This window comes from Sturnus vulgaris, chromosome 2 (assembly GCF_052056855.1).
Source record: "Sturnus vulgaris isolate bStuVul1 chromosome 2, bStuVul1.hap1, whole genome shotgun sequence".
NCBI classification, from domain to species: domain Eukaryota; kingdom Metazoa; phylum Chordata; class Aves; order Passeriformes; family Sturnidae; genus Sturnus; species Sturnus vulgaris.
Window position 1 is genome coordinate 109756247 of NC_142244.1, and position 22782 is coordinate 109779028.

The 22782-nt window shown below is 35.7% G+C and overlaps 1 long non-coding RNA gene across 8 annotated transcripts in view; it reads right to left on the reverse strand.

Moving 5' to 3' along the window:
* LOC148224954 (uncharacterized) overlaps window positions 1-22782 on the reverse strand; it is a 68223-nt gene that overhangs the window by 24320 nt on the left and 21121 nt on the right. For 4 of the 8 annotated variants that reach the window (XR_015801801.1, XR_015801799.1, XR_015801803.1 and 1 more), the window contains exon 2: window positions 1682-17710. The exons of 1 other annotated variant lie outside the window; for it this stretch is intronic. This is a non-coding gene — a long non-coding RNA (uncharacterized LOC148224954). The remainder of the gene's footprint in view (window positions 1-1681; window positions 17711-22782) is intronic. 3 more of the 8 variants (XR_015801802.1, XR_015801797.1, XR_015801798.1) reach the window with 2 other exon arrangements.

The window sequence follows — 22782 nt, forward strand, 5'->3', positions numbered from 1 at the left end:
GCACATTGGATTTTTTGGGTTTTTTTTGTTTTTTTTTTTAAATAAAAACTGCTGAGGATATGTAGCACAGGCCAATGGACTGAAAACTAGGAAAAAAAAAGACTGCCAGCAAAAGACAAGCCAATAACAGGAGAGAGGGAAAGAAAGCATATGTATTTTCTTGCAGTCCTGAATTAGTCATATTAAAGCTACCATTACAAGAAATCACTCTAATGGAACCTGCTTATACATGCTTCTGGTCTACCTAATTTCTGTCTCTAGCTGTAAACTCTCTGGGACTTTTTCTGTGTTTTGATTTTGTATTTGTTGTATTTGGGCTCACAAATTGGAGAAATTCTGAGTGGGGACTCCTAGAGGATAGTGCAAAATGGAATGAAAATTATTGGTGATGATTACGAATAATGAAGAATAGTAATAATAATAATAATAATAACAGTAATCTTAAACATTAGAACATTTAGTGAAATGACCTGGTTGCATTTAAAAAGTACAGCAGAATCATTTCTTTTAGATATGATTTTCCAGAAGATCACCACTAAAGAACATTAGGGAAGATCAGGTCAGATTATATTATATGAGCAACTCTCCTCATTTGTCATCCTAGAAACTTCCAAGTGAAGAAAACCCCACCAAAACAAAACTTAACAACACAGTTGAAACATCCTTCACATAAACATGGTGCATGTAAATGCATACAAATTATTTCTACAGCCATGCCTATACCATTTTATGTAGCCAGTGACCAGCTTTCAAGATGTCCTGAGGGTGCTTTACTAAACAGAAACTAGTGAACATGTGGACAGGGGTCCCTTAATTAGCAAAACCTGGAATAACTAAATTTATTTAAACAGTGCAACATCATGCTAAAGACCTTGCTTGTAAACTTCATAGAAAGATTCCAGTCCAGTAACTGCAGAACAGGTAATTTTATAAGCAAAAACCCCTGTGAAATCCAATATCTGAGGCTGTTAAAATGTTATCTACTGAGAGACAATGAAGCTATAATCAGGTGACATAATCTGAGGAATTAGGGTCTCCAGATCTTTATAGAGTAAATACAGACAGAATCAGCTCTAGGTTGTTTCAGGGGCTAAGCCAAAATCAATTTTTCAAGTAAAAGCTATTGTTTATTTTCTGTGTGTCAGGCTTCTGATCTCTGTTAGTAGATAAATCCTTTGGTCAGTAACACTGGCCTGTGCATCACAGAAACACATTAACAGTAAATAGGACCTTCCAGCTCTTCAATCTGGGCAGCAGGGAAGACTGAGATAGATAGTACCTAAAGACAGACAAAAAATTAAAGAAAGAGAGATGGCTGCTCCTTCTTATGACTAATGCTTTATAGCTCCTATTTCATTTTTCTACTTGACCTGTGATCTCTCTTTTCAAGTTTCTATCTCTAGACCAAATAAAACCATAATTCAGAAATTTTATGAATGACAGTATCTTAACTTTAGTTACATAAAAGCTCACTTATGTATCTAAAATCGGTTAAAACGGATTTTAAAATTCTGTTTCATTTAATAGAGTCTTAGACCATTCTTAAATCCATTTAACTGTCTCACCAGATTCATATGCACTGTGTATTTACAGTATGCAAATGATCCAGTGAAATCTTCTCATAAAGACCCACTTTTTTTTTTATTTTTAACTAATTTTTATTACTTTCAAATGTTCTTACCTTTTGGAACTTTCATTTTATTCACCATGACGCATGAATATCCTAATTGTTCTTAAGTGCAAAAACTGATCATTCAGTTTCACTTTTCTTTTTTTTCTTGGTGACATTGTTGTCTGTTTTCCTGTCCTTTCTCCACTTTCTTCTGAGGGCCAGAAAACCAGTCAGACTTCAAAACATGTTGTGAAAATTGGCAGGAAAATAAGAAATTCCAGATCAAAGACTAGCACACTCAAAGATAGTTCCAAGCAGAGCAGAAGGCAGTAAGTTCCAGCATCTCTGCTGATGTGGTCACTGTAGTAGAACTGCCCTTCCCCATCATGTGTATTCAAAAGGCTTATGTTTGATTTTCAAACAAATTTCAGGGTTTTAATTACTGCAGATATTCCTGGCATCTTCCAACGTTATCATTAGGGCATGAATACTTTTCTTTCATGCTGTAATCTAGCATAACTGTATTAGACTGAGCCATGAGCTACACATTTCACTTATTCTCCAGTATTTGTTGTAATCATGCAGGCTGGAGCAGGGGCAGACTATCAAAATATTAACTATTTCTGCTCTTCTCATTTTTTTGAATACAGAAGACTCAGAATTTCTTCTAATTTCTCCTACTTGCAACCCCTCTTTTTGTGTCTTTCTTTTGAGCTGTTCCTTCAGTGAAAAGAGCAGTTCCGTGAGCATCACATTTTTGTGTGCCTGGTTTCCCAAGGCATTCTGTGTTGACACTTGGTTAGTAGCCCATACTGCTGGTTTTTCAATTGTCACTATTGACACGGATGTGTGCTCTGTCCTCTACCTGGGCACATATTCTCACAAAGCTTCTAAATCTTAATGTAGCAGAGACTCACATCAGGTAGAACCTGGCTGGTACATCCAACTACAAAGCTAACAGAGAGATTGTATAAATGGAAAATATATTAGCAAACACAAATGTACATTGTCCTCCAGTCTAGATTGCTCTCATTTTTAATGTACCAAAGGTAAAAATAGCCAGAATGTACACTTTACAGAAGAACTTATTCATACTGTCTTGCCTTACTTGTGCAGTCCAATCCTGTTTCATTTTTTTACCCCATCACATGGATCCTCCAGATCTCACCACCAGTCAAAGGACCTCCATGAGGAAGCAGCAGGGGTTCACAGCTCAGGTACTGTGCCCCTCTTGTGTTAACAGCCAGCTAGACAGCCTGGTTGCTGACAAATTGATTATTCTTTGAAAAGACAGTGGGTAATCTTAGATTTGAGCCATTATGTTATTCTTAGAGTAGTTTCCAACCAGAAACAGAGACCACAGATGCCTTTCCCTTCCCTGCTAGTGGCCTGCATAGCCCATCTCAGAGCAGTGGTGTAGGAATCCAGCTCTCTCACTAGATTGTATTAATCAACTGCTATGAGCATAAAGCTGAATTTCACTCCCATGCTCATAAGGTTTCCCCCTGCTGTGCTCTGATTGCTTCAGCTTTTTGGCATAACTCAGCACAACCTGCCAGATGGCTTACTCACAAAGGGAATTCTCTTTCTGATAGCTTCTGGAATTTTCCCAATGATAACCTCTTCTTGTTCTGGATATTTCTGGGCCCTTCCAGCTCACCTCCTTTAAATGCAAAAAACACCATTGCTAATGCATATATCTTCTTCATTCATCCTCTCCCCCCAAAAAACCCCAAAAATGCAACATTTTACAGCATTCAGGTTATATAAGTAAATAGTCCAATTATCTCTTTTACAATCAGTCATTAGGAGTTTCTTTTAAAAGGATTACCCACAACCTCAAAACATTAAAAAAAAAAAAATCAGGTAATTTCCACTGAATTCCATGTAGAGTTACATACACTAATGTCGAGTTATGTATGTTAACAATTGGGGGTTGAGAAAATTTGGTTTACTCCTAAATTTGTTTCTTTGGAGATAACGAAACAATTATTTTCTAGCAAATTTTAATAAATACTTTGACTTCTACACAATGTGGGCCTGCTTTTCCTTAGAACTCATCTCCCTCTCAAGACTCCTCTACATTTACTTCTTTTTGAAAAATCACAGCGTTCTTTATGTTTTGTAGATGTTCTTTGATGACTGAAAAGAGATATCTCTAGTTTCTTGTGAATAGTTTCTTGGGCCACAGGGAATATTAACTTTGTACCCCACTGAATATTTGGAAAGCTCTTCTCTCACAGTTGTTATGCAATTTAGGTTTCAGTCTCGAAATAAGGATTTTGGAAATTTATTATTTTTTTTTCCTTCTTTCATATGTAATTCTTTAGGGCAGTTTCTGTGTACTTATATAAATCACAACTTTAATGTTTATTTTGAAAAGCATTTTGCCTGAACATTATTTCTCTAGTATTCCCAAACCTTCCCATTTCTTGAGTTTCCATTCAAAGTTGCACTCCTTTTTTATATTATAGGAACTAAATCAGGCTGGTCATAAACTTTGGAAAAATCCCAAAACAGTTTCTTCTACTGGCTCTTCTGGCCCACCAGATGAAATAAAAGAAGTTTCCTTTTCTGCTGGAAGACAAAGAATACTAGATTTAGTTTTTAGTTGTGAGAATAAGTCATCTTAATGTGATAGTCTGATGTTGTGACCATACTGAGCAATATCAGCAGTAAAGATATTAAGATGGAATAGGACCTCAAAAAATTTCTAAAAGACAGATTTGGAGTTCACTGCTTCTTTCATAAGCCTGTAAATGTGATGGACCCTAATAAATTCTTGTAAAATTTCTAATTTGACAATGGATATCTTCCATTTTCTCTTTCAAATTGTTCCTTTGCAATACATCTCATTGATCTTTCATAAAATTCTCATTTGATTTTGTTAAGTACTTATTCTTTCTAGGAGAGATACATCATTAAATGAATGGAAGATGAGAAGGATTGAAAAGTTAATTAACACTTAGATTAAAGCTCTGCAGATCAACAGCACTGTCTGAATTGTCTCCATTTTAAGCAATAACAATAATAATAATAATTTCTCTCTAACCACACATCTAGCAACAAAAAATTGAAGTGGAAATTACTCTCTCAACAAAAGCAGTAATAATAATATCTGCCAGTCATAAATGAAGCTTAAGCTCACAAAAGTCAGAGTGAATTCTTAATCTTTAACTGTTATGAGGCTACTATGAGATTTCCTATAAAATTATTAGCATATATTAATTCTTTTATTTTTTACATTATCAAATCATCCCTCTACCTAATGGAACTCACCTTTCCAAAACAAACACTTACTCCCCGTAGTAAAAGGAAAATGAGCACCAATCCCCAAACTAAAAACTAGATTTCAGTGATTACAAAGGATGCCTCTGGATATTCCATTTGAAAATGATTGCTTCTTTGTCACCATTTTCCTTGGCTGCCAAAGGCACTAGCAGATGTCATAGCAAAGACTTTTAAATATGAGCTGTTTTTACCTGCATGCTGCAGAGTCTGCTGCACCCCTGTTCCTGTTGTTGGGAACTTCAACTTCCATCCATTGAGCCTTGTTTCAAAATCATGGCTGGAGCACTCTGGAAGTACTCCACAAGTCCTGTGAGACTTTCTCTGCTTCAGGGAGTCCACTGGGAACACAAACCTTTTGCTCAAGGAGCCAGGACTGGTGTCAGTGGAGTAAAAGATAATATTTTCTCTTACTCTCTTACAGATACAGAACAACTGGAAAAGGTCTGATTCATCCCTGGAATAGCACAGAATCACAGAATCAGGGAATGGTTTGGGTTGGAAGGAGCTTGAAAGGCCCTCAAGTTCCAACTCTTCTGCCATGGTCAGGGGCATCTTTCACTAGATCAGGTTGCTCAAAACCCCAGCCAAGCTGTCCTGAATCCCTCCAGGGATGGGGCACCCACCACTTCTTTGGGCAACCAGTTCCAGCATTTCACCACCCTCACAGTCAAGAATTTCTTCCTAAAATTCAATTTAAACTATTCTCTTCTGGTTTACAGTTATTCCCCTTTGTCCTATCACCACATTCCCCTGTAAAATTTCCCTCTGTCTCTCTTGTAGCTCTCTTTAGGTACTGGAAAGGATTCTAAATTCCCCCCAGAGCCTTCTCTTCTCCAGGCTGAACAGCCCCAACTCTCTAAGCTGTGTCCATAGGAGAGGTGTTCCAGCCCTCTGATCATTTTTCCACTCCTCCCCCAGACCCACCTCAATAAGTCATCTAGGCTTTATTGCAATTTTCAGGGTGTATATCAGACTTCAGCAGGAAAACTGACAAATTTTTGATTTAAGCATCTAAGCAACCATAAGACAGCAGAAAACAAAAAACAAAAACAAACAACCACCACCAACAACAAAAACAAAAACGAAAAAAAAACCCAACCAACCAAACAACAACAAAAAACAACAACAAAAAAAACCAACAAAAAACAAAAACAAAAACAACAACAAAAAAACCCACTCAATTCAGACAATTCAGAATGTCTTTTTCTTGCTCTAGACTCTTCAATTCAGAAATCTTTTTTTCTAATTTTCCAGAATAAATTAGAACAGCTGAGAGCAGTAAATATACACGGAAAAAACACTATTAGGAAGATATTGAGGAGACAGAGTAACAGAATAATTTATTGTTCTTTGCACTTGAAATGTGCCTTATGAAGACATGTTCACTTGCCCGTACATAGAACTATTCTTACTGAGGTACAGGCCATGTAAACAAATACACAAATACATATGTGCACAAAAGTAATTTAAATTAGAATTATTGATGAAAAGATTTTATTCCTCTTTCCATTTTTAAAAATCCTATTTTTCATCTGTACAGCCTTATGCCTTTAAATATAGGAAGAAGGATAAATAAGATTTAGGGTATGGAAGGGTTTGAATTAAAAAGGGGCACACAAAAATAATTCTGTTTGTATAAGCTTGGAAAACACATTCACTCCTGATCTAAAGAGACACCAGAGATTAAAATGTGATCCATCACAAAAGCACAGAAATAAATTATACATATGGCTGCTCTCAGTGTGAATATCCATATTTACATGCACAAAAGAACAGTCATTTGCTAATAAGAGTACTTGTGACCTGTCATTAATCTATCCCAAAAGCTTGTACACTCCTATTGTGAGGAGTGAAGCTTATCTTGTAAATTTGGAGACTAATATTACATGAGCAGGTTCAGTTCAGGATCAGACATGAACTTGTTCTGCCTGAGTTCCAAGCCAAGCAGAAGCAGGGTGAGCCAATTTTCTGCAGCCCCAAATTGGAAGCAAGACATTCTGCTTCTCAGACTTTACAAGCTACAAAAGTTAACCTCGACTCCAGGCTTGCTTGAAGGATGTGCAGGGTGACCTCCCGTCCTGAAGAAAAAGGCTTAGAAAATGCTGCCAGGTGGCCCAGTCTAGACATGACGCCAACACCTCCTCTTTGGATCTGTCTCCCTGAATCTGATTTGACACGGGAGACCTTTTTTTAAGTTTAGTGTGCCAAGGAAAATACATTAAACGTTAGCATCAGCTTTGCCATACATCTGTGATAAGTACCTAGGATCATGTTTGTTCTTCTAAATGGCAGCATGAAAGCTCTCATGCTGGGCATGCTGGGCTAATCCATCTATTGTATCCTCCATTAAGTCATGACCAACTAGCAGATTAAAAAACAATGTCTGGTCATCAATAATCCAGTGTCTAACCTTGATTTTATGCCATTATTCTAGTGTGACAGGTATTCCAGATAATTTAATTTCATTTTCTAGCCCTCCTCTACACTAACATTGTTTTCTTGTTTTGCATCATTAGAATATTTTTTTCATAAACAGTAATCTTTTTATCTTTATCAATCAAAAGATTGATAACTATGATCAGACCAATAGCTGCTGCTTAAAGAATTGCATTATTGATCAGGTTCCAAACAAAATAGTTCTTTTTAGCACAACCTTCAGTGTATTCTAGGTGTCATTAACACTTTTTCAAATGCATTTCTTTCCACAAATTGTTGATAACCTTCCCTTTTAACTAATAAGAAGCATTTGCTTCATGATTTAAAAATGTTTATAGATGCTGCTATGTCTGGATAAAACTGTCCCAAGTTTAGAAAATGTATTTACCTGCCCAGTAATAGGAGAGGGTGGCAGTAGTGGTGTTGGTGTTGGACTACACATAAACAACACCAGGAAAAATTCAAAATAAAATCTTCCACTCCATCTGAGAGTGTGAGTGAGGAGTAGAACTCATACCAAAGAGCACTCTAAAAATGGCACTATTCCAATTTTATTTTTACAATATCTCATACAATGTTTACTTGTACAGTCACAAATTAGACAAGATTAAGATAAATTTTGAAAAAAATTAATAAATCATTATTTTTCTACATCCTTTATTCAGCTAGGACATGGCATAGCCTGACTCCTTGCAAAAAATTGCAAATTGTTATTATTGTTCTTACAATATATACAAAACTGTCACTGAAAAAAAAAAAAAGAGAGGCTTAGTTATAGCAGGAGAGAGGATACCAAAGTTTCACTTTGTAGATCTGCTATTGTACTTTACATTTGTATTTGAGGCTCTCTAACAGTTTTTTCTTGTGCTTTAGAGTTCAGTCTTTTAGGAAAAAGTAATATATTAATCTATTCTGCTAGCAAGCGTTACTAAAATCTAAATGTGTGTAAATGTTGAAGAGTTGATCTATGAACATGGTATTTTACCAGTTCAGGAGAGAAAAATATCGACTGATCCCTCTGGTCATTGAACTATGTAGCATGTAAATACAAATATTTTGTTTTGGTGAAATCCATCTTAGTCCGCCTACTTGTTTTCCTTATTTTTAATAAATGTATGCTCCTTTCTCATCCTATTTAATCTTTTCTTCAACTCACTTAATTGACCTTTTCTATAAATTGGTCATCTTTCACAATACCTTCGGCATTAATTATTATACCTCTTTCTTCCCTCTATATATCCAGAAAACAAAACACTATAGAAGAACTTGCTATGGCTTTGTAATTAAGACTGAATCAAGGATTTAGCTTCATTGTTATGTATGAAAAAGACAGCATGTGTGTTGCTGAGCGCAGAATAAATATTCTGATCATTTGCATGTAAATCCATTAACTAGTTTATGAGGAAAAAGAATTGAAAATATTGCCTTTAAGGAATTTAACACCTGCTGTACTTCCCTGACCCCCAGATTTCCTCACCAGCAGGGCCCTGCCCGTGGAGCCCCTGTGTCAAAGCTGGTCCCAAGCAGAGGCTGCTGAGCCCCAGGACACTCCAGCCCTGGCAGGATTTCCTCCTGCCTCTTCAAAAAAGGGTGCAGCTTTTGCTAGCACAGGGTTGGTTTTGATCACCATGTCCTTCAGCCTCTGTGGATGAGTGGGAGCTGCACAAAACCAGCTAATCAATAGTTATCTGGGTGAGGAAAAAACAAATAACCTAGGAAAGTTTTGAAAAAGTGTCTCGAGGTATATACTGCTACACAATATTGACAAAGACCCACTGGGAAGCTAAATCTGCCAATCAAACTAATTGGATTTAGCAGGAAATGATGGATTGAAGATGTATGAAAATAACCATCAGTGTGACTGAAAAATGAAATGCCAAATAAATTTACAATAGCAGCCGTATCTAGTATATCAGCCTCCTGTCTGCCTAACCTGTGGCAGAGAGAATAAATCATAAATTTTGGGCTCTCCTGCCAAGAGAGAAACATTAATCACATCCAGTCTGCAGGTCCTGCTTTGAATAAATGTAACTCCTGACATAATTTTTGGCAAAACCTACAAAATTGTGTATGCCAGAATTAGGTTTGAAACCAATATTTGCTCTTGTCATAGAAAGCATATCACATAAAATTATGTTAAAGTGCTCTGTCAATCAAATAACCCATTTTTGTAATATCTCAGATTTTTTTTTCTGCTGCTTCTTTACCATGCTTCTGCATATTTTAATGTGCTCAGAGCAAAGGAATATCTTAGTATCATTATGAAGCTAATTTTATTATAAAATTTTAATTATAAATTTTAATGTGGCAACCATCACATATTTTTATATTGAGTTCCTTGCAGAGATTCATTAGAGCAGCCCTAATTATTATGCATTCTTTTCATTTTCATTAGAAATTTGAAATGAGAGACATAATTGTTTCTTTCAGAGAAAAACTGTAGTTCAACAAGGTTTGAAGACAGTCTAAAACAGGGTTTTGGTTCATTCTCTTTGTATCCAGGCCAGCAGGCCCTGATTCCTTAGCAGCAGTTTGAGATCAATATTGGTATTGCAATTCATTTTTCCTGAGTTAAGATCAAAATGTGATTTTTCAGCATGCTTTCAGTCTTAAGACTGATCTAGTTTTCTGTTCTTGTTTTTTTGGGTTTTTTTGTTTGTTTGTTTGTTTGGTTTGGTTTGGTTGTTTTTTTTTTTGTTGTTGCTGTTGATTTTTTGTTGTCTTTTTTTTTTTTTTAATCTTTTATTTCTGTACAGCACAAGAAGACTTCTAGTGTTTGACTGTATTGAAAACCCAGTGCAAGTAAATAGTTCAAACAAGAATTACAGATATATATTTGCTAGCTTTGGAAGTCCCAGCTTCCACCAAGTTAATATTTCTTTTACTTTTCAAGACCTTCTATATTTCACTGCAAAATAAACTTCCCAAATGGCTGGCAGAACACTAAGCTCCTTGCTGAACTGTCATACCACAAAATGTTTCTGGATAAAAGTGTTCCTTCTTACCACAGCAGTCTTAAAACTGTCTTTCAATGATCTGCTGAGAACTCGTGCTGATTTTCAGCAATTTTTTTTTTAAACTGTAACGTATTTTTTTAAACTGTAACATACTCATTGGCCACTTAAGGCTGAAGAGTATTTCTATTAAGTTTTTGAAAAAATATTATCCTTGATAATACAGTCAGGTAGATATTGTGCACATATTGCATCTAAAACATGGATTATGACAGAAAAACAATTAAGAATCTTTGGTACTATCATGTAGTCAAGGTTAGTACTACAGGGATGGGACATAGCAGATGTGTACTATGACAATTATCTGCATAGATGCATACTGCAAATATTGTGCTATGTACAGCATACATCTACAGTATAATACACATGTAGTCTGTATCTACACATACAGTATATGCTGTATATGGAGTGAATAAACATTACACATATCGTATATATATATATTAGTGAGTTATTATCAGGCATTGGAATAGGCTGCCCAGAGAAGTGGTGGAATCCCCATTCCTGGAAGTGTGGGTGTGACTTTGGGGATATGGTTTATGGTGAACATGTTAGTGCTGGATTGATGGTTGCACTTGATGATCTGAGAGCTATTTTAGAACTTTAATGATTCTATGATTTAGAATCTACACACAATATTTAGTAATGCACTGTAAGCATTTATACACATTCTACTTGAATAACCTTTTTTTCCCCCCTTCTTTTCCTGAAAGTAGGAAGAAATGGAAAAAAACAAACAGAATCAAGGCAAACCAACAACAAACACAGCAGCATTGAACCCATACCCACTGTCTGGAGCAGTAAAGTAACTCCAGTGTGGACTTTTGTGCTTATATTTAGACTTGCAAAGCACCAACTCTGTAAATGGTGGCACTGTGAATGTTACCATATCTTTAGTGAAACACACATGTTAGAATGTGTACATAGTATTTGAATGTTGTGATTTGTATAGTTGCTATTGATCATATCACCAAAATTATAATAAATTAAATGTTAGAGAAGGGAAAAACATTGACAACATTGCTCTTGATTTTAGTTCCTTACTGTATCAATCCTCTGGCACTCTGATGGCATCAGAATGGTCAGCTGTGATTGCCTGTGTAAGACCTACACTTCTCTTAATGGATATAAAAGCAACAATGACAGTAATGAATGCTTCAAGAAAATAATTCTAGTCCATAGGCTAGGTTGTCACTCGAGTTGCTGCCAGGTCAGCTGCTGCTCTGTAAGATAGTCAAACATCAGTGACAGCCAAAAAGGATCAGCTATTCTTGCACTTGTCTCTGCTCCTCTTCTCCACACGCTTGAAAGAATTTAAGAACATGTTCTACTCCTCTTGAAATGAGTGCATCTAAATTTTTCCTGTCATGCATCAGATTTTTTTTCTCTACTTGAATGGTCAGATTTTGGAACTGCAATAAGATCAGAGAGACAGTAAACCACAAGCAAATGTGCTTTATATTTAGTGGGACAGATGGTCTCAATTACCATATCTTGTTTCTTGTGCCCTATATTTTCCACTTACCCTGTTAGACCTTTCATATATTTCTAATGAGAAAATTGGGTAGATTTAAAATTTTATTTTAAGGATTATTTTTTCGGAAAGCCTTGGTTTAATATATGAATTTAAATTATTTTTCTAGGAAGAAAGCCAATATGAGACAAAAGCATTTTCTCCAAAGAGAAATGGAAAATATTGCTGAGTAACAATTCAGAATGTTACTGTCCTGGTTTAACTTCAGCTGGCAATTAAGTCACAGGTAGCCACTCACTCATCCTCCCCCCAGTGGGATGGGGGAAATAATTTAAAGAGTAAAAGGAAATGCATGGTTTGAAATAAATATAGTTTAGAGTTTAGTTGGCGGGGGAAAAAAAGTGCCATACATGCCAGCAAAACAAAACAAAGCATTCATGCCCCACTGCCCATGGGCAGGGAGGTGTTCAGCCATCTCCAGAAAAAACAAGACTCCATTATGCACAATGGTGACTTGAGAAGACAAATGTCATAATATTTTCCAGCAGAGAAAGTTTTTTTTTAAACTGTAACATATATTCCCTCCTTCCTTCTATCCCCCCCAGCTCAGTGTACTGGTCATGGCTCCATGTGCTCTGGGATATCCCTGTGCCAGCTGGGAACAGCTCTCCCAATTTCCCAAGCCTGCTCGCTGCTGACGTGAGGTGAGAAGCAGAAAAGTCTTTGACTCTTTGAAAGTCAATGCCTTAAACAGCAATAACAAAAATCTCTGTATTATCAACACCATTTTCAGCCCAAATAGAAACCACACCCCCATAAAAATTGTTGTGAAGAAAATTAACTCTCTCCCAACCAAAACCTGTACATGCTGTTATTGAAGAAAGTTTAGTTTTGAGTTAAACCAGCATTTCACTCTATAGTCAAATATATTAAGAGTTTGACTAATACCTGAATGGAACAGTGTCAGTTCCAGGTACGAAAATGAATTTTCTCTCTAGACACTTTAAAGTTCCACAGCAATTGAGAAGCTCTAATTGATTACAGAACAATAGCTTCACTAATGACTTCAGAAAGGGTATTTCCAAACTTTATGTGTGTGTGTTTGTATTCTGTACAGCACTGTTTTTTCAAAAACATTTTCACTGAGTCTAGCTGACAAAAAATTATATTAGCATTGCATTTATTAGCATTAGATGGTATGCCATTATTATAAGAGGTCAGAATAATAACACCAGAGCATGGAAATGATGCTGGTCCACCCAGGTGGAAATTGAGGAATTGAAGCCAGTTGCGATTTGCAAGTGCATCTGTGGTATCACAGTTCTTCCTGTTCTAAATCATTTAACATTGGCTCATTTAGGAAAACAAAACATCTTGTATGTTCATTTAAATATTGTGATTAATACGAAATTATAATTTTCAAATAACAAGGAATGGTAAAAGGTGATGTAGTTACGGGAGTCTACTATTGGAAAAGTTTATGCAGAAGTTATTAAATACCTGTTTAAAACAAAATCATAGATCAACTAGAAAAACAAATGTATTCCTGACTGTGAATTCTTTTTAGCCTCATTTATGGTATTTGCTGAAAACTAATGTAATTTCTTGGCTACTACAACTTTTTCTCTTTAAATACAACACATGTAAAAAAACTTTTCAATTTTTTTTTTATTGTGGCAAATTTTGTGGCTCATTATCACTTTTTACTTTTGTGTTTTGGTTTTCAGTCATGAACAATGATGCATCTAGCGTTATCAAAGGGAGCAGATAGTTCTACTTGTAAATTTATTAACAGGAAAAACATACTCGTGGCATGAAAGGGATCTCTTACTGAATGAGAAAGTGCTTCAGAAATTTTTAATTATAGGAACTCACACCTAATATTCATAAAAATATTTACAAGGTTCTTTTGTTAATAATAACATCTCTTTGGTGTTTTGGTTTTTAGTTTTTCAGTCTCATCAGAAATTCCCTATATTTTTTCTTATTATCTTATTTAGGGTTGAATGTTGCTGTATTTCTCAGTGTGCCAGATGGCCGGAGAAATGAAGATACAATCACCTCTTCTGAAATTTACATAAAAATGAATGTACTGACATAAAATTAAAATCAAAGGAAAAAGAGTCACAATGACCTTGATGGACGTAGAAAAAAGAGAGACATGAGGAAAAAATCCCAGCAACTCATATAAGAGGAATTGTAAAAAGTCTTCTAGTGTTTTAAGTATGTGAATTCAAGAATTTTCTATTTTTATTTTCAGTTTTTTGCTTCTTGAGGAGGTATAGAACAGAGCCTGAGATGCAACTATGCATTTATTCTGTAGATATAACCCTTCAGTTAAAATATTAAGGAAACAGGTATTCTCTTTCTTTTCCTTCAATGTGTTATTAATCTGTGGTTCTGACCTTCCCGAATTTATTGCAATACAGGTTTCAACAGAAGTCGTCTTCATTTTGGAGTAATTGCATTAGAATATTTTTGAAGGATGCAGGGCACCTACCCACGGATGTGCTCTATTAGAGTTTAGTAGCATTCAATATTTAATAGCTTCTGCTTTTCAGAAGGATAAAGATGAGAGTTCAGGAAATGAAACAGAATATAGAAACTCCCAGTTTCAAGGCACACAATCAGAAAAATCTGTTAACTATAATTACCTGCAGTCATTATTGCTGAGAATTTGAGGACTCCTCATGAAACGATCCAAATAGTAACTAAAGGCCAGTTCTGAAGGAATACTTATTATTACTTCTGTTCTTACATAATTACACATAAAAAGCATGGCCTGTTGTGTACAACGCAAAGACAATTTTTGAGTCTAGAAAACATACTTTGAAGCCAAGTAATTTTTTTTTCCAATTCTTTGCATTTTATTGATGACCAAACATAGTATAGCTAGTCAGATTGGTTGTCTGAACTGAGAGACCCAGAGCTCCTCGTGGATCTGATGGGTATCAGCCTGTGGCATCTAAAACCTGAATCTAAAGCACATCTGGGCTTAACCAGTATTTTTTCCCAATGAAAAAAATCCCTTCTGTCTTTTACTTCACTATTAGAGGAGCTGCAGAGATAGAAAGTAAAGGTGGTTTGCTAAAGGTTATGTTTCTTCTGCCGTGCTGTATTTTGCACATGAATAAAATGAGAAGGCTGCAGTTTCCAGTCAATCAATGTTTGAGGAAATAGCAACACTTTAAAAAGTTCAGCTTAACAGTTGCAAGCTTTCACTTGAAATATGGCATTTTGTGCAACCTCGTTGAAAGTTCATAGTAACTGTTGAAGACAGTAAGAAAATTACTGGTAATTTTAAATCCTCAGCTTCATTTGACAGCTCCATGCTTTAGGATTCAACTTTTCTTTCTATTTTTTTCCCCCCTGTAGACAGTACATCCTCTGTGAATTCACTAGTTCTAGACCTGACACTTATTCATTGCATTGCTCTCCTTCAATTATGTACTTGGCAATTGCTCATACTCAGCCTTGGAAATGGGAGACATTGTGAGAGTGCAAATAAATGTAAGCTAGGAAATTAAGGTTATCTTTTATGGCTTTTAAAGTACATGTAATAGAATCTTTATCTTCCCACTGGACAGTCAACATCTCATTCGGAGCAAAAAACTCCCCAAAATGCTGCATCTCCCATTTGAAGCATCATTGAAGGGAAGCAGAGATGGGACATAACAGTTACCTCATCAGTGGCTCATCAGCTTTAAATTTGACTCACAGAGAGGCCACTATATATATTTCAGAATAATGCCAAATGACAAGAGTGCTAAAGGGAACTATTTTTAATGTACTCATAGATCTTTTGCCTTCTGTGAGGCTGGTTTATGCCCACAAACATGATACGTTTTGATTTTGTTTTGGGTTGTTTTTTTTTTTTTCAAATGCAAGGTTGTTAACTACTAAAAATGATTATGTGCTTGTAAAATAAATGCCCGATAAACATTTTTCATACAGAAAAAACTCCTCATAATCTATAATATTTTGTGAGAATTAATAGATATAATATACTAGAGGATTACTTTTTATTATTTCTATTAATATTGTCTTCAGATTCATTAAATCTTCCTTACTTTTTTCCTCAGAAAGCAAAAAGTAAGTACAATAAAATGAACATTAAGAAGCTTCAATGCTAATGGCCATAATATATTCTAATCAACATCTTCAGGATCACATCTGTCTGAGTTTGAGATGCTGAATGAAGTTCTGTATGGAGACTTTGTAGGCTCAATGGGAAAAAAATTAGAATTTCGGGAGAAGTCTGTCATGAGGATTACCAACCTGATAACTGATGTGAAAAGCACATCTAACTGAACAATAAGCCATATACCTGCAAAATAAGAAAGTAAAATTTCCAAAGCATAATTATGTAGAGTCTTCATTTCACCTTTCTAACCTGCTTACCTGGTAAAATTAGCTCATGGTTTTCTTGTCAGTGATCTCTGTGTCAGTGGCTGAGACATGAAAGAGCTGTAACTTATTTAACAACTCAGTCAATTTGTGATTTTAACCAAAAAGTTTTTATTTCCTCCCAGTCCAGCTTGGGGCCCAGGTACTATTATGCATTGGGTTTTTTTCCAGGAACCAGAGCCAATATGATAAGCATCCCTTACCAGTCTGCTTGGAAGGTGGGAAGTTTCTATGCATGGAAAAGAGAACAGACAGCTGGGAAAGGCAGCATTTTCCCAACAGTCCTGGAGGATATGTGTTAGACAGCAGTGGCAGCTGCATGGGTCAGAGCTGTAGCTACTGATAAGAGTCTTTTTCTCTGCCTAAAGCACCATCAGCTTTCTTTCATCACCAGTAACTTAGGAACAGAAGGGTAGGGCTGGATCTGTAGATGTTGCCTGAGAGCATCTTGTGAAGTCATATGAAGCTAAAGAAAAGCTTTTCACTCTTTTGTATGGGATTTTTTTGGCAGATAAAAGTAGTCCTTGAGTCCAGTGGTGTTAACGGCATAAAGGGTGATTTAATCAATGGGTATCTGTTAGAGATGAATGAATCCTGAATATATCACTGGCATCACAACTGGAGATCCTCTTCTGAGCTATCAAGGAAGACTTAGAGCCATAGTGCATCTGATAACATTCTGGGAAGGAAAACTGGATCTTTTAGGTACTCAAACTACAATTTAGGCTATCATACTTTTTTTTCTAGATGAGTATTAGAACATTTACTTTTTATTGTTCTCTTTTTCAACTAATTTTCTTTCTTTTATTTACTTTTCCAGACTTTTTCCTTTAAAGATAATTTTTTCAAGACTTCATTTAGACAGCAACTTGTTTCAATAGCTTTAGTTAATAAAAATTTTGTTAATGGACATTTCAGAAGGAATAAATAGGCTTCTTACAAGGAGTCCCAAAGGTAAAACAAGGAGTACAAATTAATCCTGGGGAGATTCAGATTAGACACAAGAGAACAGTTTTTCACAATGAGAACAATCAGTCACAGGAGTATTCTGCCCAGAGAAGTGGCAGATTCCCCAGTGTTGAACAGTTTTAAGATTCAGCTGTACAAGTTGCTGCCTCATCTTGTCTAGACGATGCTTTTGCCAGGAAAGGTTGGACCAGATGATCCCTGATGTGCCTTCCAAGCTGGTCTTCCGTGGCATTTTACCCAAGACTTTCCCTTTTCCTATGATCTTCCTTACAGGTTAGAATTAGTTTACTGTTTTATCATTCTCTTGCTATATTTCTAGCTAAGATGCTTGAGTAAAATTTTACTGAATCATTGAAGGTCAATTTCATTAATGCCAAATTTATCTTTAAAACAAATACTGTTTTTGAAAGCACTTGACTTATTTAATTGACTGTGAGTTCTTGTCTTCTTTTCCTGCCCAAAGTCTTTACCATGTGAAACTTTTTCTTCTGGGAGTTATTTCACAGTCTGTAAGAAGAAAAAAGTTAAGCAGTCAAACTCTATTTGACATATGAGCCGAAATGCTAAATCCTCTGCTATCAGCTGTAAGCAGTTAGGCTCACAAGTGAGTCAGGAGCAGAGTTAAATGGGATTCCAGCCAAAAAAATGGAATTACTTATGGAAGTAGTTACTCAGATAGAGGAATGGGGGTCAAATGCTGGGCCATAATGAAGAGTATTAGTAAACTACTGACTGGATGAAAAGTTTGCAGAAGGGATTTATGCTTTGTCAAAGGACTGTTCTACATTTTCCTGCCTGGAATGACGTGTATGAGACATCTTTCATAAAAGCTGAAGGATATGATCACAGTTTCTTTTGATTGTTCTTTAAAGAATACTGAAATACACAGACAAATGAGACAGTTTATTGCTCTTGAAACTATATGATGTTTATCTGTGTGCTTAAAAAAATAAAGAAAACTGTATATTACACTTGCAGGTACAATCAAGAACAATATGAAAACCATACTGAGAAACATAACTGTCATCCATCACTGAGCTTGCCTGTATCCCTGACAAAATTTAGGACAGCCATACATAAAAAGAAAATCCAGATTAACAGCTGCAACATAACTTTTCAGGCTTTCTATCACCCTTTTATTTTCAGATGTACATTTATTTTGAGACATTCCCAAAGAATTAGTCTTTTACCTTGAGCTGGACCCGTGATCCTGCCTTCTTCTGTCTTTTCCCTTCTTTGGTTCAAACTATGACCCTGTTTTTACTCTACATTGAAATTTTCCCTAATAATTAGTCTGCTCTTCCTCTGCCTCTTAATAAAACACTGTTCTCTTGTTAAAAAAAAAAAAAAAAAAAAAAAAAAAGTATTATGCAATTAACTGCTTCTTTTAGCCCTTCATCCCCTTTTCCATTACTAAATGTGTTGAACACCTTGACAGTTTGCTTTTCTGAACCTGCTGTTCTGGATGCTTTGCAAGTCTGTCACAAACTTTGTCTTCCTGCTCCCAATGACATTATTCTCAAAATGTCCATTAATTATCTTTTCTATGTTTGATGTCCTTGAATATTCTTTTGGCATGTCCAAATCACCTCTAATTGTTTTTTGACATGGAAAATATGATCATATACTCATTTGCTGTTCTTTGGTAGCTGTAATTTTAATTTAATGGTACCGTTTTTTAGCAGTTCCTCAGAATTCATCTTCTCTCTGGTGTCATGGTGCTATCCATGGTAACTCCAATTTGATCTCTTGTCTTCAAGGCAAAAAAAACTTATCTACAAGACATGATTTTTTTTGGGGGGAAATGCATCTACTTTATTTGGGTTCCTTGAAAGGCTTAGTCCTTTGAAGGCATATATTTTGAAAAATTCTTCTGAATTATAAAGAAAAAAAGATCCACCTTTAGACAGAGTCTGACTGACAGAAAATCTTGAGTAGTATTACTTTATTTAGTCTGGCTGGCATGGAGCTAATTTTCTTCATAGCACCCTACATGATGTTATATTTTAGATTTGTGACCAAAGCAGTGCTGATAACACAGGGATGTTTTAGCCATTGGTGAACAGCTCTTGAGTAGTGTCAAGGTCTTTTCTATTTCTCACACTCATGCCCTGCATGAGAGCAAACTTGGGGCACTGGGGGCTTGGAGGGGACACAGATGGGAAAGTTGATCCCAGGGATGTCCCAGGCCATGTGCTGTCATGGCACAGCTGCATGGAGGAAAGTGTAGAAGTGTAATTTTCCCAAGTGTAGTTTTTTTCCCAGGAAACTGGCATTGGTCTGTGGCTGAGAGGTAGTGAGCCATTGCCTTTGCATCACTTGGGGTTTTGGGTTTAGTTGGTTGGTTGGTTGGTTTGATTTGGTTTGAGTTTTTTGGTTTTTCTTGCCTTTTTTTTTTTTTTAATGTGTAAAATAATAAAATAATTCAAAAATTTGTACTGCTAAAATTATAGCATTATAAAAATATATTAAGTTAAAGAAAAATAGGTTAGCAACGAATATTGAAAGGCATTTTGAAACACATTTTCTACTACAGCTCAAATCAGCCTTTCTCTTCCTTAGTAGACCTTATAAATCTGGATTTTCTCTTTTCCTGTGGGTGCACTCCCTGACAAAAAAAATTCCAAGTAAACAGACTTGATCATTCATTTAGGGGAGATTTGGTGGGGTGTTACAATATTCAGCATATGTGATATATATTTCCACAGAGATGCCCATCCAAATGACTTCTATTGAAAGTCATCAGACGCAAAGTCTTTGGAAAATGTTTTTTGAACAGCAAAACTATACTTCTCAACATATTTCTTTATGTTAAGACATGGGATTTTCTGTAAGAATATATTACTAATGGAAAATTCTAAGCGAACCTATATTCATATCCTTGACTATGATGACATAGCCAACTTCAGTTTTTCATGGAATCAAAATGTGCATTTTTAAGGCAAGAAAATAGCAGCCTTACTTTAAAATTTAAATTAAGTTCTATTTTTATGATTTTCAATTAAGCTATACACCCTTACATATTTTTTTCCTGTGTACATAATATTTTTAGATTATAATTAAGTTCAGGAATAGTCATGTTCACTAATTAAAACCTATTCATGTTAGGTGACATCGCTTATAATACAGAATTTTATGTCAAATGGAAAATGTTAGCAAATGCTTATTACAGAATGCACATCTCTGCTGTTGGGGTCAAACAACCAAATTCTGCTGAGTTCTGGGTTTTTATGGACAGAATGCAGCACTTTTGCTATGTTCTTGGATCACTTTTTGCCATTTCTCAAGCACACTAAAAGCTAATGTAAAATAAGAGAGTGTTTCTTTCCTGTTCTTATTTTGCCTGCACTCTCTATTTGAATTCATTGGGGTACTCTTTGATCAGTTGCTGTGCATTTTACAATAGCAACATCTGGGATTCTCTGATCTCGCCAAATTGTTTGTATTCTTTATAGCACTCGTTAAAGAAGTAATTAAAAAAAACAGAAGCAGATCTTAAAACTCTTAAAAAAAAAGTTATCCTTGAACAATAATAGAAGGAATTATGCATAATAACCTACCCTGAAAAGGCTTCAAACAAGATTTGTCACATCTTTTTATGGAGAAAGGCAGATCTGCTTTCTTTATTTTATTAATGATGTCATAGCCACATCCAAAATGCCCACGGTTGCTTCCAGCTCAGTGCTTGGAGAAGATTTGTGTTTTGAACAGGATTGTTCTCATTCTCATGAGCTAGGGAGCCTTCATTCAGCATAATTAAACTCTATTTGGGAATCCTGTTTCACGTGGAAAAGGCCAGTCCTAGAGAACATGGCAGAAGTATCATGCTGGAAAATTGTGAACAGCAGAGCAGTAGCTGCAATTTTAAGATGCTGACTGGGTTATGAGTGAGGCTTTAGCTGCAATGTCAGCAGATTTGTCACTCGTTAGAACTGTTCCTTCTCTGAATTCCTAAGGCACAGAGGAGAGCTCGTCCCATATTGATACCAGGGCCATAATCTGTAGCCAAGGAAAACTTATTGAATTAGAGACAACATCTCAAATTTCAGAGACAAGGCAGACTTCAAAATATGCTCCATGTAGAAGATATGTATTTATTCATGTAACTTGCAAGTTCTGAAAATTCAGAGCAGTAATTTCTGCCATCATGCTTTGACAATTCCCTGTCTACTCATTACAACATGCCTAAATACCATCCCATTTGTATTTTCATTTGCTCTGGCCAAACAGTCTGTTACAGTTGTATTCCTCCCTTCAGCAATGGTGGACTTTACAGCTAAGAAGGAAATTAGCAGCAGCTACAAGACTGTTTAGAAACTATGCAGAAGCCATTTTTATTTCTTAGCTTCACAGTAGGAATTTTTTTCTCAGTCCTCTTTCATTGTTCTGATAGCAGTTTGAAATTCTTGCTCCTCTTAAACAGTTTAATCTCGGCTTGCTATTAAAAAAAAAAAAACAAACACTTTTGACTAATTTACCAAGACTTAGAATAAAAACAAAATGGAAAGCAGACTATAAAATCACATTATAGTCTACAAGCTTAAGTTATAGGGCTATTGGAGCTGAGAGAAACATTCAAAGCTCTTTCTTTAAAATTGAAAAAAAAAAAAGGATGATACTCATCAGAGCCAAATTTTAATATTTTTTAAAATAAGACAACTCTCAAAGCTTACATGACTGAAAATTCTAATTATAATCAAACATGCAGTACTGGTCTTAAATGTACCCCCTGAAACAAAAGTTGCTTCAAATTTAGTACAGTACCAAAGCATTCCTGAGCAATTCCAATAACATGTTTGGGAAAGAAATATGAGAATTATAAAGAAAATCATGGTTACTGCACATCACCAACATTTAGGTGGCAGTCTGTGAACTAAAAACTGTCTGAGCATCTAGGAGGTTGCAAAAGGAAAAAACTATTAATGACTGTAGAGGACAAAGGAAGCAATGTCTGAAAGCTGTGAAGAAGCTCGTTGCTATAAAGCAGAATGTACTAGACTCTGCTGATGATTATTCTACCTCATTATTTCTAGAGGGCTCCTTCTAAGATAATTCTTGTATTGCAGCAGGCTTTATGCAAAGAGCAAAAGAGACAGAACAGCTTAAATAGCTTCTCATTTAAACAGATAGCAAAAGCAACAAATGTGATAATCTTGCCAAGTTTGCAGAGCAGGCTAGGGCAGTGAGCAGATCATCTCTTCATTGCTTTACAGCTGCCTTATTCTCTCTAGGCACAACATATCATTTGTTTATGCATTTGTTTTTGGGGTTTTTTTTTGAGTTGGGGCAGGATTTTTGTCTGTTTTTTCCCTTCTTACTCGTTTGTATACCTATGTCATAATCATCAGTTTTGTTGGAAGAAAAATTGTCATTTCCTAATCTTTTGAATCATGGTAAAAGTTGGCCTGTGAGAAGCAGCCTCATCTCCATTGACTTTATTCTTCCTTGCTATAAAATAGATGAAATGAAGAAACATCAGAAGCCATGTTTAAATCCAGGACAACACCACAAAATATCTTAGGCAGTTTCCCATTAAGAAGAAAACAACTTCTGCTCTAGCACATCTCAGCAAACATAAG